Source organism: Ambystoma mexicanum, chromosome 7p (assembly GCF_040938575.1).
Source record: "Ambystoma mexicanum isolate Mex_15411 chromosome 7p, UKY_AmexF1_1, whole genome shotgun sequence".
In the NCBI taxonomy this organism is placed as follows: Eukaryota; Metazoa; Chordata; class Amphibia; order Caudata; family Ambystomatidae; genus Ambystoma; species Ambystoma mexicanum.
This window is the reverse complement of record NC_090939.1, coordinates 450409376-450424489: the sequence shown is the minus strand read 5'-3', so window position 1 is coordinate 450424489 and position 15114 is coordinate 450409376. Positions and strand designations below refer to the sequence as shown.

Sequence of the window (15114 nt, the reverse complement as noted above, 5' to 3'; positions counted from 1 at the left end):
GTATCAAAAAAGGGACGTTTACAAAAAAGTGCAAGAGTCTAGGCAGGACCACCATCTTGAGCAAGGCCGCCCTCCCCATCATGGTCAGGGGAAATCTAGACCAGAATACCATGCTGTTCTTGATCCCCTCTATCGCCTTTTCCGTGTTATGCTTGTGTTCTGCCTCGACCTTGTGGTAAATATTTATTCCCAAATACCTAAATGTCCCGGGCTGCCATGGTATTGGCAGGACCGGCAGCCTCTGTACCGGGACATTCCTATATCTGCCCAAAGGGAACAGACTAGACTTTCCAGGGTTCACCGATATGCCCGAGAGGATGGTGTACCGTTCTATTACCTCTAGCACGTACTGCAGGTTTTCTTCCGGATAACGCAAATAAAGGAGCATATCATCCGCATATAATGATATCAGGTGCTCTCCACTGAGAGTGCTTATGCCCACCTCCCCATATTGTTGTCGCAGGCATACTGCCAGCGGCTCTAATGCCAGTATATATAGCATGGGTGACCAGGGGCATCCCTGTCTGGTCCCCCTGCAAAGCTGCCAAGAATCTGAGACTGTGGACCCTGTTTTGATTCTCGCCATCGGGGTGCTATAAAACAACTGGACCCATCTGAGGTATCCAGGTCCCATTCCGTACCCCCTCAGGACCGCTTTCAGCCAGGGCCATCGTACCGAGTCAAAGGCCTTGACCGTGTCTAACGACACTATAGCCAACTCGCCCGTTTCTTCCTCAGTTTGGTCTGTGACATGGTGTAGCCTCCTGTGGTTATCGGTGATGTTCCTGCCTGGAACGTATCCCGTCTGATATGGGTGTATCAGTTTCTTAATCACCTTCTTCAGTCTATTAGCCAGCACCGCCGTGAGTATTTTGCTGTCCTGGTTAAGCATGGACAACGGTCTGTAAGACCCGCACTCCACGGCCGACTTGCCTGGTTTAAAGAGTGGGATGATTACAGCCTCGCGGAGGGACAATGGGAGTTCTCCCTGCTCATAGGCCTCGTTGAAAGTGGCAAGCAGTGGCTGAAGCAACTCTTGCTTGTATGTTTTGTAGAACTCGCTGGGCAGCCCATGCGAACCAGGCGCCTTGCAAGTGGGCAAGTTCCGAATCACTACCTCCAGCTCATCCGAGGTGACGGGTGCGTCTAACTCGGTGCGTTCTAGATCATCCAAGGTGGGCAGCTCTATGTCCTCCAGTGTGTCCAGTATGTCTTGACACATATCCTCCCCCGTGTCCTCATACAAGTGTCTGTAAAACTTAAGGAATTCCTCATTTACCTCTATCTGGGTGTTGCATATGCAACCTCTCTCATCCATAATCTCACTAATCACCGAGCGGGGGGGTCTCACTCTTATACAGCCAGGCCAGCAGTCTGCCCGCTTGTCGCCCCCTGCGTGTATCCTCTCCGTATATTTCCTGTAATTGAGTCTGCATAGTCTATCCCAGAGTGCGCTGCAGGACAACTGTAGCTCCTTTACTTTGGTTCTGTTATCATGAGCGGTGCTCTCGCAACGCGCAAGATCCTCTATCTCCCTTTCCACCTCCTGGAGTTCCCTTTCGACACCCCCTTGTAGCCCCTTAGCTTGGGAAATGGCTACCCCGCGCACCACCACCTTAAACGCTTCCCACAGTGTGCCCACAGAGCTTACGCTTCCCGTGTTTATATCAAAGTATTCTTCGATGGCATCCCTCAGGCCCTCCCGAAACCCCTCGTCCTGCAGAGCCTCGGTCCTGAGTCTCCATGTAGGGATCCGCGGTCTTGGGGGCTGGTATCTCCAGTCTACCACCAAGGGCGAGTGGTCCGATAGTACTCGGGCCTTGTATTGAGACATAGAAGGAGCAGACTCCTTCTATGTCTCTCACTATCTCGGCTGTTACAAACATGTAATCTAACCTTGTGTGCAAATCATGTGGCGCTGCGTAGTGTGAATACTGCCTATCCGTGGGATGCAGCCTTCTCCACGCATCCTCTAGGCCTAGGTCTTTCAGTAAGGCACCCAGCCCTTTACCGCCGGTGCCGTTTTCCCTGCCCTGTCCTTGGACCTGTCCATTCTGGGATCCACGGTACAGTTAAAGTACCCCCCCACACTACCGTACCCCCTGACAGGGGGCCAAGTTTACCGTAGAGGGTCCTAAAGTAAGCCGCTGTGTCATTATTGGGGGCGTACAAATTTATGATGTGCACTTCTCTGTTTTCCAGGAAACCCGTTACCACCACCATTCTACCCTCCGGGTCCACCGTAGAATCAAGCATCCGAAACGGCACATGAGGCGCCACCCAAGTAATGACCCCTCTAGCATATGCCGAGTACGCCGCCCCCACAACATTGCCCTTCCATTTTCTCCTGACCACCTCCAGCCTTTCCCTAGTGAGGTGGGTCTCTTGCAGCAGGGCTATGTCTATGCGCATCCTCTTTAAGTACAACATCACTTTGTTACGTTTCAGGTAGCTGTTAAGGCCCCGTACATTCCAGGTCACAATTCTGAGATTACCCGATGCCATCCGGTCGGACTATCTCCATCCCATCCCTTCCCATAATGCTCCCCATGTTGGGTCGTTCCCTGGCTCTCTCCCTTCTATTCACAAACAATACCCCCCTCCACCCTTCCCCAACTTCGCACCACTGCACATATCCCCCCCCTCCCCCCTCCCCACCAACCCCCAACAATAGCCCAGCTCCCTCCCTGGTTCTCAGGCCTACCCACGTCTGGACCCGTCTCGTGTCCGAGGACGAGGACCCCGCAGGGTGTCACCAATCTAACAGTGACCTAACTAAGTGTACTACTATTGGGTGCAGAGGGTGCTCCCCAGGAGCTCCCAGTCGTCTATTTAGGAGAAGTGCATTCAACGGGACCCGCCGGCAGATACCATGACTTCCTCCCCAAAAGCACAATATCGTACTATATTCCAGTCCCAATGTCATGACTATGGCCTCACGGGTGCCTCTGCAACGTGCTACTTATCTCCAGCCGCTTCTGTCTGGGCATCCGATTCCTGAGGTCGACCTTGCATATCCAACCACTCCATCGCTTCGGTCGGCGTCTCAAAGAAGAGGGATCTGTTCTTATAAAACACCTTTAACCTGGCGGGGTAGAGCAACATGTAGCGGTGGCCTGCTTCTCTAAGCCTCCTTTTCACCGTTCCAAAGTTCATTCGGCTCCGCTGTACGAGCAGCGTATAATCCGGATACGCCGTTATTTTCGCTGACCCCCTTTCTATCGTACCTCCTTTCCGGAAAAATTTGAGAATCTTTTCGCGCTCACGATAGTTCAAGATCTTCGCGATCAACGGCCGCGGGGGGGGCTCCTGGGGCCGGTCTTCTGGTCAGGGCCCTATGTGCCCTTTCGACCGCGAACCCCTGGGTCAGCTCCCCGCCTGTAATCTCCTGCAAGAGCATGGTTTCAACGTAATCTGTGGGGTTCGATCCTTCCATTCCCTCCGGAACACCCACTATGCGAATGTTGTTACGCCTGGCGCCCCCCTCTGCCTGCTCTGCTCTGTCCTCCAAATTGCCCACTCGTTGCACGAGGGCATGAAGCTCCTTAGCGTGTGCGTTGCACGCTTCCATGGTTGGGGCCAACTCGTTCTCCATTGCGCTCCGCGATCGTTTGCACGTCCTGGCGCAACAGGTTCACCTCTTTTCGGACTGCTCCGATCTTAAGGTCTAGGCCCTCCTGCAGCTCTTTCATGGCCAGGCCCAACTTCGTCTCCCAAGCCACGTTCAAGTCGGCAATTGCTGCCAGCACCTCCTGGATAGTACCCGGTAGGTCCGTCGCCGCCACCGGGGCTTCTTTGCTCCTGCCCCCTTCCGCGCCCAAGGGCGACCTAGCGTAGGCCTCCATCGTGGGCTGTTTGATCCGGAGTCGCACCACCTTGGAGGACATCCTGCTGCGTCAGTTGGGCCCACGCGCCCAGCTGTATCTTCGGCGCTGCGGAGCGCCTTGCGGGGTTCGCTTGCCGGCCCCTTCACAGCAAGGTTCCGCTGAACTCAGGTTCACTCTGCCGGCCCGCCACGATCCAGGGCCTCCTCAGTGGGGGCTCGCACTCATGTTCTTGCCTCCAGCCAGAGGTGCATGCGACGCGTCTATCTGGTTGGGCTCGCCCACGCTCCGGCCAGCTTTGTCTTCCTCAGTTCCACGGACCATTTATGGCCATTTGTCCACAGGCGGCCATTTTGGGTGCTGCCCTTCCACTGCGCGACCGCCACCTTCTTCGAAGTCTAGTTCTGTGGATATGCAGTCTCGCTGATGGGGAGGGCACTCACCATGTGCCCCCCACTTTCATGCACCCTTGGATGCACCGTGGGCTCGAAAGTCCGCCGAAAACCATCACTTCTTCCCAGGATCAAGATCGGATCATCGGGAGCTCCTCCAAGGAACGTCCTCTCACGTAGCCATCAAGCCACGCTCCCCCTCTTTAGGTTTCTCAGTTAAAGAGTTTTAACTTTTAATCACACATAAGGATTTAACATCAAAGTTCTCCTTTGTAACCTCCCCTGCCCAGGCAGCAGCTGTCCAGTCCTTTGATTAGGAAGGTGTGTCCCCATCCTGGAGGGAAGCTCCCCTGTAGAGATCAGTTGGGCAGCTTACCATTGTCCTCGGCTCAGCCCGAGACGAATGTCTGAGGCTCTCTTTGTTTTCATTGTGCGGGAACCATTAAGCAGCCATTAGCCTTCCTGTAGCAGTTGAGTGTCAAGCTGAAATGATAATCTTTCCCAGGCTGGACTGTCAGATCAGAATTAAATAGTTGATTAGCTCCAGACTGGGTTCCTGTAACATTCACCTACCATCTTTTATTTACAATATATAAAATGAACAGAGTTTATAATGGATTTTGACATTTGAAAGGAATTAAGCCCTTCACAGAAAAATGCTTTAAATAGGCAGATTTTGCAATTTTAACCAGGAAACAGAAACACTTTTAAACTGGGTTTGACAGCTAATTTTCTTATGCAGCTGTCAGTCAGTGAGGCCTGGATTCCTCTGACTGCACTGGAGAATCTATGATTTTAGCACTTTTCATTTCTTTAATAATTCACTGGGAAAATGACTGAATTTAGCGCCAAACAGCACTTTGATGGTTGCCATTTGTTAGGGAGAATTCTCTGTTTAGGCTGAATTTCCTAACCTAGCGAGTCCCCCAGCAGCTTTGCTGGATTTCTGGAGTTTGTTTTTTTCTCCTGCCAAAAGTGAGACTCTTTTTTTCCCACTCTTGGACATGATTTATGGTGTTCCTTTGACTGTTAATGTGTTTTATGGGCTATGGGGTCCTTTACTCCATAGGGTCTCATGTGTTTTTACTATGTGTGTTACACAGCACCCTCCGTGCAGTAACACAGGGGTGTCATAGTGACACCCCACCATAGACTCCATACCCTGGGACTGACTACTGTCTCCCTGGGCATGTAAAGTCACCATTGGCTTTACTAGTCCCAAATTATTAACAGACACCAGTAAAAACCATCATATTGTGGACGTACTGGTCGGGGCAATTAGATTGCCCCGGGGTCTGTTAGTCGAGGGGGCACGTCTCCGTCCCCCCTGATCGAGTTTTGGCTGGTGGCAGTGGATACTACTTTTTATATTTGATCGCAAATATGTTCCTATGGGATTTTCCCATTGTTCGAGGCTACCAACTTTAATTATTTAATTCTCATAGCCTCGAACATACCACCGGTTTATTTAATTCATATTAATTCGCCGGTTGGTATTTTTTGCCAGGACTCGATTCGAAAATGGCATTTGTGTTCTCTTCTGTGACTCCAACCCAACTCAAGCCCTTTGTTCCACTTTTTGGCGGGCTTCTCCACAGAAGCCTCCAAAAGTGGTGCCACTCTGTCTGGGTAACACAGGGGGCGTTGGAGGGGGTTTAGGCACCCTTGACTGAGTTACCTTGGTAACTCAAGTCGCTCTCTTGTGTGATTGGCCCAAGTGGTGAGCCGGCTTTGGTGCTAAGGGCTGCTGTCTGTGGCTGCTGGAGACGCTGTTCCATTTCGCTCTGCATCTCGTGTGATTTTCCCCAGTTGGAACTACGGTACGGATTTTGAAAGAACTAAGAAATCTCCACTGTTTGGATTGTGAAAGTTGCGAGGCAACTTTAACTTTCGTTTCCATTGTTTCAGGAAGAAATCACAGGAAAATTTCTAAGTCCCCAACTCCTCCTCCTTTACCCATAAGTCAATATATTGAATGGACACGCGCTTTTGCGCGCGCGCTTTGGTGAAAAGGGCTTTGGTGCTAAGGGCTGCTGTCTGTGGCTGTCCGTGGATGGCCGGGGTTGGAGGGTGTGCCAAAAGAAATTTGTGATTGCTGGCGCGCTCTGTGGAGTACGAAAAGTACTGTTTGCTGTGTGCGCGTGGGTGCGGTGTTCCCTGTGGTCCAATTTACCTTGAACATCGTTAAACCTCTTGGTAATATGCATATGCATATGATGCAGTAAAACTTAAAACGTTGTCTTTCAAGCTGAAAAGGGAAGAGGAAAAAAAAAAATCTTTTTTTTTTTTTATATGATAAATTGTGATTTAATTTTATAGGTGCAACACTATTGTGCTATTTCTTACTGTATTCAGTTTTATCCTTTTTTTTTATTGTGATTTTCTGATTTAGTTAAATTGACTTTTCTTCTCTTCTTTTCTTTTTTAATTTTTTTCCCTTTTTTCTGTGTTTCTGACTTTCAGTATGTTTTAATAATTATTTATTTAATAAGTCATCACAGCTATTTTATTCTGAAGAGAAAAAGAAAAGGGGGAAAGTTATAGGCTGGAATTAAAGGGAATTTGAGAGGAAGAAGAGAAGAATTAAAAATAAAGAATAAAAAGAAATTACATACTAATGGCCTCAGGCATTTACACCCTGAAGTCAGGTATGCCGGACAATCATCCAGTTAATGTGGAAAAAACAAGATTGATATCACAGTCCCCGAAAACTAAAGTAGGAGGTTTACAGAGAAAGAAAGTATGATCCATCTCTTTAGCCTCTGACATAGGGCAATTTTGTACGATTGATCCATCAATTTGTGACTTGAGGGATCAATCTTCAACAGTGCCGCTAAACTCTGTGCCACACGGTATTGCTCAGAACTCACTCAGTGAACCAGACAATGGTCCCCCACAAACTGACTCTATACAAGCTCAAACGACAATAGGTCAAATTACAGTGGCAGCCCAAATGTACTCGGGAATAATTCCCTTAACAAATCAGGAATTGCAACACTCAATGCTTATTGCTACTAGTACCCAAAAAGTGCTGCTGACAGAAACTCCCGATGTGTCATCAGTAGTGCTGGGTAAAGAGACCTCAAACCTGACTCTTCTCGCTGCATGCAGTAACAATGAGCTGTCTAGCCATCAACAAACAATCCTAACTGAATCCACTGTATCTTTGACACAACCTACACCACTTTGCACAGTCCTCGCTCAACAAAAACTGCGAGCTGCCCATGAGGCAATGATCGCAACAGGTGAAATAGAGGAGGACATGATTAGTTTTATAGATTCCTCAAACACCACCTGTACTGATCAGAGTGAGGTTTTGTATATATGTTCCAACACAGGTGACTTAAGCCAGTTGGAACAGGACAAAACAGTTATTTCTCAAAAGAGAATGTCTTCTCCTAATGTGACGGCAAGTCATGCGGAATCCGTAGTGGGTGAATTGAGAACCCCGATTAATGAACTATTTAAGTCTCCAGCCATGTTTGACAAATCTCAAGGTGGTTCATCTAACAACTCTGTATCCTTCATTGCTCCGACTCCAAGAGGCTCAAGATTTGACGTACAGCCCTCAGATAATAATTTCTTCATCAACGGGTTGAGATCTGGTCGCCCTTCCTTTCCAGAAGCCCCAGCTCTCAATAACACACTGAGTGCCATGAACACCGCCCTGCTAACAATAGCAAGGCTTTATGAAGTCTTGGAGAGTAAGATGAACGTGCAGACCCAAATACTGCAGCAATTGCTCGATAAAGAATCAAATAGTTTGGGTCCAGCACAGATGAGAGGAAGAGATTTAAATTTGAATTCATTGAGACCAGAATCATCAGCAGCATGTAGCACTGCCTCGCAAACAGAACGACCCAATGTTTGTCAAAGATCGACCCAATGTGAACAAGAGCTGCTGGAAATTCCAAGAACAGAAGGGTCATCTGTTATCTTAAATAATGTTGTGGCTAGCCCAAAACCAACTCCTAATCTGGAACCTGTTATTATAAACGAGACACCTCCAGTAGTGATCTGCTTGGATATATCTCAGGAAATGGGCGCCAAGGGAAGTTAAAAAAATCCAGCCTTAATTCGAACTTCAAGAAATGCCAATGAGACGGTGGGGCCACTTCAGGAGCTCCTAGTAAATAAGTCTCAGTCTGATAAAGATCCTTCCATTGTCCAGCTCCTCCCCAGCAAGGTGACTAACCCATTTTCCCTGATGGGCAAGACAGTTCCTAAATTGCAGGAAAAGAGGAAAAAAACAAGCATGTTAAATAAACGTAAAATCTCGAAGCCCCCTCCATCAAAGAAAGTGTGTGTCAAGTTAACTGTTCCCACAATGGCTTAGTCTTCGACTCTTACAGTAACTCAATCGAATCAGCCTATGGTCACATCAATTGCGTCTGCAGCAAAATAGCCACTGGCTCTAGCTGCTCCACAACTGAGCCAGTCTTTTGTTAAATTGATTCCATCTACTACAGTACAACCTTCGTCCATGGTTGTAACTCAACCAACCTCGGCTGTAGCTGTACATTATCTTACGATGACATGCCCCCAAGAACATGAACCCCTGACTAAACTAGTGGCGCTATTATCAGATACAACTCTTCAAAACATCACATCAGAGACTCAAAAACTCCGGAGTGATGACGTCACTCAGACTAATCTTTCTCCTGAAGAAATACGACAAGAGATTGCAAGAATAGTAGCTCTTCACTTTGCGCAAAATACAACATCTTTTGTTGTAAATGCTCAGGCCGCCACTCATTCCAAACTAACTGATGATATAAATCTGCCATGGACTGCTCAAACTCGAAACAAGTTCACATCTTGCCCTACTTTGGAAGAGATGCAACGTGATGGTAAAAAAGTTCCTTCACAGCACATGGCGGTGTTGGCGGTGCCTTCTAATCCGGCCCAACAAGACATTTCCATTCAAACCATGAATCTGAAAGGACAAGATACCGTGGTGGGGCAAACTCCCGACCGTCAGGAACTGTGGGAGGAAATTAGAGCTGCATTAGTACAGTATTTGCACCATTCTCCAGATCTTTTGGGTCACACTTTACTGTCTCAGCAGTCACTGAACAAGATGCCGGATGTATCACAGCTGTTAAAAGGACCGATGGCTGAACGAAATGGGTCAACATTCATAAGGCCTTCTTCTCAAACCTTTAAAACATCCGATGCCTCGGAATTCTCAGGATTCAATAAACAAGTGCCTGAATTTGCGACTTCAGGGAAAACGGATTGTAGTAAACAAAACCCTGTTCACAGCGCATACTCCCACTGCCATCGGTTGATAGTATCATGTCGCCCTCAACCATTTCCTAAGTATGATCTAAATCGCAGGAGTATTCTAAACATCTGTGCCGAGGTGTCCTCCCTTCAGGATTTATCGAGCACAGACATTGACCTGGTGGAATTCATTTTCCATAATGATCTATCCAGGGTTAGAATATTCATGTGATCGGGAATTACCTTAAATGCCATTTGGCAAGCTAGATCGGAATTTTATGCCTTGGGATTTCTCATTTCACAAGATTTGGCTCAAAAAATAATGCCAGCCGAAGTAACCTCATCACCAGGGAATTACTCTGACACTCTGGAGCCTCCACAGGCAAATGCAAATGCTAATGCGACCTCAAGCAGGGGCGTGGATTCTCAACGGCGAAATTCATAACAATCCAGGTCAGATAAAGACATTTCGTTGATATCATGGAATACACGTGGACATAGGCATTTTCTAAACACATCTAACAGAGAACTGAATGCCTACGATATTGTTGTCTTGCAGGAGACCTGGCTTGTTGAGGAACCTATTTGGGATACACACTACATCTCCATGGTTTCTGCAATAAAAAACATGTTTGGTCGACCTATTGCGGGTCTTTTGATCGCCATAAGGAAATCCTTACATTTGCGCATTATTCCCTGCAAAACCTCCTCCCCTTACATTCAAGCTGTAAAATTATCAAGGTCAATTGATACAACTGTGATAATTAATATATATTGGGGAAAACAACATCTATCAGCAGAATTATTCTTTGCACACATCGCTGATGTACTCGACTCACTGACTATGGACACAACCATTAAATATATACTTCTCCTAGGTGATCTAAATTTGCACCTCCTTCCATCTAAGCCCGGGAACCATCCATCCCATGAGTCCCAATGGTTACAACTAATGAAAGAGAGGAACCTCATGATGCTAAATGGTATCATAGATGGAGACATACCTCCCAAGGCAACATGGCACAGAGAGCTATTGCGAGCACACTTAGACTATATATATGCCAACCATGCTCTCATGGATGCTTCAACATCTCTGGAGATATGCGAAAATGACATCAGCGATCACAATCAACTGCGTCTAACCTGGAAGTGGGCTCAATGGTCTGATCCTCCAGAATTAAATATTCAAAAAAACTTGCAATTTGTTGAGATCAGTCAAGCTGGGAACCGTATTCGATGGTCGGATCATAAACTCATGCTATTTGGCAAAGCCCTGGAGAATGAGTTTGGGCCGTATCATAATAATGAAGGAGGATGTTACATCCATTCTATGCAAATGTTTGGTACTAGGGGGAACGGTGGACGCTGTCATATTGTCAAGCATCTCCATGCGTTTGACTCGGAGCTTAAAATAAGGAAGGCCCAATTACGCAAAGATATCCGACATCTATCACTTGACCTGACACCCAATAACATCAATTTGATAAAAAATCTAAAACAAATATATAAGAACTGGTGCAGGTCATGGAGGTCATTGCGATACCAGAGAGACGGAGAAAAAATGTTGTCTCAATGTCTTACTAAAACAACCGCTGGCATATGGTCTCTCCTTAATGAGGCGGTCGGTACGCTGCAAGGTGCCTTCCAAATTAACCCTATCCCTGAAAAAATCTGGAATGACTATTATGCTGGCCTCTACCGCTCTCCCCTCTCGCAAATTTAAATTGATTGGACTCTCATAAGAGCGAATTCTAAACTGCATTTTGATACAGATGACATCATACATTGTATTTCCAAACTTAGCAGATCTCGCGCAGCCGGGCCAGATGGCATCAGTAATTTAATGATGAAACAAAATCCAACAAGATGGGCGGCAATATTAAACCACATCTTCCAACATGTATTCCAGACTGGTAAAGTCCCTGATTCTTGGAGAAAATCTATAATAGTTCCTGTCTATAAGAAAGGCGCGAGGGGCGATCCTAGATCATACCGGCCGATCGCCCTGTTAGACTGCCCTGGTAAAATCTTCGCGCGCTTCGTGTTAGTAGCATTCAACTCTTGGTTAACAGTAAACTCCTTTAAGGATGAGTTCCAAACAGGCTTTGTAGCCGGCCTTGGTACTTCTATAAACCTAATTACGTTGAATTCTCTGATAGACGCGCATAAGCAAAGGAAGCAGCCCATCTTTGTTGCTTTTATAGACTTCCGCACGGCATTTGATGGTGTTCCTCGTGAATTATTGTTCAAAAAACTTCTGGCAAAGGGCTGTCCTTGGCCCATTCTGCGATGGATAATTCAGCTTCATTCCAACACAACCATTCAGGTTCGACTTCGCAGGGATGGACTTTTATCCGGTCACATCCAAACAGACCGGGGTCTAAAACAGGGCTGTATCTTGGCCTTGGCAGTTTTTAACTTTTTCATCTCGGATATAGGTTTTGTATTTAAGGATATAAGAACTGATGCCCCTCGACTTAAGGGAACGCCTATAAACTATCTGCTTTATGCAGATGATATGGTTCTTATGTCTAAGACCCCCCAGGGACTTAAAAGTATGTTTAAAGCTCTTGAGGGCTATGCTCATTCCAACTGCATAGCCATCAACACTTCCAAAACACAAATTATTCAATTTGGGAACCCTAGACATAGATGTAGAACCTACTCATGGATACTACAGAACAGCTCCTTAAGCATTGTCTCAACGTATACCTATCTAGGTGTTTTAATAACTAACCATCCGATTGACTTAACTTTTGAGGAAGCTAAGAGAGCAAAACTTCATAATGCAATTTCTCAAGCAAGAATCATTAGAGCAAAATTTTGTAAATTTTCGATATTTCCAATTATAAGTTATTATAAACAGAAAACATCACCTATACTATTATACGGGACAGAAACCAAACATTGGCGGCCATATACCTATTGGGCTAAGATGGAAGGAGCATTTTGGACGAAAATGTTGCATCTACCCAACTCGGAACCTCTACCTCTAATCCGGTATGAATTAGGATTAATATCACTTCATGCCAGATATAAGTGGCTCTGGTGCTCCTTGTATCGTAAACTTGTAATGGATAATCTAGAAAATGGCCTAACTCGAATCATGGCCTGCTACGCTGCACAGGAAACCCATGATGTATTTATAAGAGTCTGGAGGCAAAGAGTGTTGAAATTGATTGATGATGCTAACATATCGATCCAATTGCTAATTGATAATCCCTCTAAGGCCAAAGAAAACATGTGGCGATATGATTGGACTCTCACTAATGCCCAGTGTGCACGATATAAAAAATTTCAGGAGAACCCATTTGAGCCGAAAAGATTTGGCCAAACTGCTCGGTACTTACTGATCTCCCCAAGCTCTCAGCACCGCCAGGCTTTCATGCGCTTTAGACTAGGACTGTGCTCTACAGCTAACCTTCTTTATAAGCGCAAAATTCTATCAAAGGAAGAAAACAAATGCAGATTCTGTCATCGTACGTTGGAGACTGTGCGCCATTTACTGGTTGATTGTGACCATTGGACAGAATTAAGAGCTAAACTGTTCAAACCCTTCTTTGAAGGGCATGTCAATGTAACCTATGACCAATTATGGTCCACACTGTTTCACATGAATAAGAAAGCAATACAGTATGCGATTATTAATTTTTTGAAAATCATGAAGATTTGAATATGTTGGGAAAAACTTGTTTTAGAAATGGGGAAAGAAAAAAAAATGAAATATATGTATTGTGTTTTTTTCTGAAAAATCTGACTGCTTACAGTGGTTTTAACTTAATTTCTAATCTAAACTTGTTTTGTTTGTAACAAAGTTTTAAGTGAAATGTTGAAAGGTTGGAAAAACTTGTTTTTCCTTGCCAAAACAACAATAAAGAAAAGAAAAAAAAAAATTAGACAAAAAGATTGAAGGAGTAAATCTATCTTCTCATCTGACACCTGAGCAACAGGAAGAGTGAAAGTCTATGTTAAATCAGTTTGCCTCTCTGTTCTCACTTTCACCAGGCTTGACCCCTTGGGTACAGCATGACATACTCACTGGTGACTGTCTGCCAGTCAAAAGCAGAGGATATCGAATGTCAGAAAATGTAAGAACCCACATCAAAGGTGAGGTCAACAAGATGCTTGATCTCGGGGTAATAGAGCCCTCTACTAGTCCATGGTCTAGCCCAGTTGTGTTAGTGCCAAAGGCAGGATCTAAAGAACTTAGATTCTGTGTGGATTACAGAGCTCTTAATGCAGTCACAAAGACTGATGCCCACCCTTTGCTAAGGACAGATGAGTTGGTGGATAGACTTGGTGCAGCCAAGTTCCTCAGCACATTTGACTTGACGTCAGGCTATTGGCAAATATCCCTGACAGACCATGCCAAGGAGAAAACTGCATTTTCTACCCCAGTTGGCTTATGCCAGTTTAAGGTTATGCCTTTCGGATTGAAAAATGCACCTGCTACTTTTCAAAGGATGGTAAACCAGGTTCTGAATGGGATGGAGGACTTCTGCATGGCATACTTGGATGACATAGCAGTGTTCAGCAATTCCTGGGAAGAACATGTGGACCACCTGATATATGTTTTGCAGGCTCTTGGAAAGGTCAATCTGACCATAAAGGCAAGTAAATGCCAGATTGGACAGAGTAAAGTGGTCTACCTTGGACATGAGGTAGGAGGTGGAGAAATCAGGCCTTTGCCCAGTAAGATTGAAGCTGTGCAAAATTGGACAACACCTACTACTCAGACCCAGGTGAGAGCCTTCTTAGGCCTCACGGGGTACTACAGGAATTTCATTGAGAACTATGGGTCCATAGCTTCTCCACTGAATGGCATCTCCTCTCCTAAATTCCCTAAAAAGGTTAGGTGGAATGAGGAATGCAATCAGGCCTTTGAAACCCTGAAAAAGGCTCTTTGCCAAACCCCAGTACTCAGAGCTCCTGGCTATCACCAAACTTTCATTGTGCAAACAGATGCTTCAAATGTAGGAATAGGTGCAGTCCTCAGTCAACTGGATGGGAAAGGTAGGGAGCACCCCATTTGCTTCATCAGTAGAAAACTGAAGGATCCTGAAACAAGGTGGGCAACCATTGAACGAGAATGTTTTGCTATTGTGTGGGCTCTGAAGAAGTTTAGGCCATACTTGTATGGTTCTACTTTTGTCATTCAGACTGACCACCAACCCTTGAGATGGTTAATGCAAATGAAAGGGGAAAACCCAAAACTATTGAGATGGTCAATCTGCCTGAAAGGGTTTGATTTCACCATTGAGCACAGGTCAGGGTGTCACCACCAAAATGCTGATGGTCTCTCTAGGATGTATGTAATCGACTAGAGGTATGAGATTCATCCAGGAGTGGATTAAATCCTCCTGTCCCTTAGTCTGGAGGGGGGGGGGGCGAGTGTTAGGGAGAATTCTCTATTTAGACTGAATTTCCTAACCTAGAGAGTCCCCCAGCAGCTTTGCTGGATTTCTGGAGTTTGTTTTTTACTCCTGCCAAGAGTGAGACTCTTTTTTTCCCACTCTTGGACATGATTTATGGTGTTCCTTTGACTGTTAATGTGTTTTCTGGGCTATGGGGTCCTTTACTCCATAGGGTCTCATGTGTTTTTACTATGTGTGTTACACAGCACCCTCTGTGCAGTGACACAGGGGTGTCATAGTGACACCCCACCATAGACT

At 45.9% G+C, this 15114-nt stretch overlaps 1 protein-coding gene across 6 annotated transcripts in view; it reads left to right on the top strand.

Moving 5' to 3' along the window:
* DCAF6 (DDB1 and CUL4 associated factor 6) overlaps positions 1-15114 on the top strand; it is a 2172363-nt gene that overhangs the window by 1585547 nt on the left and 571702 nt on the right. The window lies entirely within an intron of this gene.